The sequence below is a fragment of the Aplysia californica genome, unplaced genomic scaffold (assembly GCF_000002075.1).
Source record: "Aplysia californica isolate F4 #8 unplaced genomic scaffold, AplCal3.0 scaffold01298, whole genome shotgun sequence".
NCBI lineage: Eukaryota > Metazoa > Mollusca > Gastropoda > Aplysiida > Aplysiidae > Aplysia > Aplysia californica.
The window spans coordinates 65704-66994 of NW_004798568.1; the positions used below are offsets into that span (position 1 = coordinate 65704).

Sequence of the window (1291 nt, forward strand, 5' to 3'; positions counted from 1 at the left end):
CATCAAGTGTCAGTTATCAAAAAGGAAGCGATGCTTTGTACATCCAGTGTCAGTTATCAAAAAGGAAGCGATGCTTAGAACATCAAGTGTCAGTTATCAAAAAGGAAGCGATGCTTAGAACATCAAGTGTCAGTTATCAAAAAGGAAGCGATGCTCTGTACATCAAGTATTACCTTGCACTTGCACTTTGCATTTTTTCTTTTTCTTTTCTCTATTTTTCTGTTTGTCACGCTCTTTTCGTCCATCCCTCCTTTTCTTCATCCACTTTCCTGTCCATCCGTTGCTCACCAGTTGTCCGTCTGCATACACCTGTCTGTCCATCTACACATGTGTTCATTTGGTCGCTTTTAAGAGCAAGCGGGCTGACCCAGATTTCGGGGGTTTCCTGAAATCTTGACCTACACCAAAAGTGGGCATTGCCCTACCTGTAGAAGAAGTTTGGTTTCATTGGTGTGTATATTTGTTTGGTTATAGAGAAAACTCTCCTTGTCGTTTAGAAAAACTGAACGAGGGGCTAAATTTTTACCTTAGATTTTCTCAAAACAGCATTTTTCGGGATAGCCCCCTTGTGCTTAAAAGCGACGACCATTTAATCAGTTGATTTGTTTGTAGTCTTGGGTGGTTGGCGGGTGTTGTGTTGTCCCAAAGGACCGCCTGTGTAAGATGACCACCTCTCTCCTCGAATGTGGATGCTGGTCATAGAGCAGGGTCATTGTACTGTAGTCAGATTGGGATTTTATCAATATCATGCAATGAGGTCAGAGCATGTACTATATTACTGTGATTGGGATATGGACAATTCTAATTATAACATTATGAGGCCAGAATGGCGCGAGCTCAGTGCTTTCTTGTCCTATCTCCATTTTTAATAACAGTGAAAACATTTCATAACAAAAAGTGAGCTTAAGAAGAAGTCACATTTTCAATGTTTAGTTTTTAGTTTTAGTAGAGGTCTTACGGCGCAATGTTTTAAAAAAAATGGATATATTATTATGGCAAGAAAGCTTTGAGGTCGTGATGTGTATTGTGTTATAAATCGGGTTTTGAGAAAACTCAACAGCAACAACGAAAACAACGACAACAACAACAACAACAACAACAACAACAACAACAACGAATATGACATAGATTTAATATTATGAATGAACTTTGTGGTCTGTGTGTGTTTCCACAGTCGGGTTGTGAGAAAGCACCATCACCACCATCACCACCACCAACACCAACAGCAACACCAAGAACAAGAACAACTTTAATAATGCATTTTTAATTAACTTTGGCCTGTGTGTGTGTG

General features: G+C 39.5%; 1 protein-coding gene across 1 annotated transcript in view; it reads left to right on the top strand.

Annotated features, from left to right (window-relative positions):
* The window catches only part of LOC101854224 (2-oxoglutarate dehydrogenase, mitochondrial), a gene marked incomplete in the record, with an annotated part of 66717 nt that overhangs the window by 27886 nt on the left and 37540 nt on the right, over nt 1-1291 (top strand).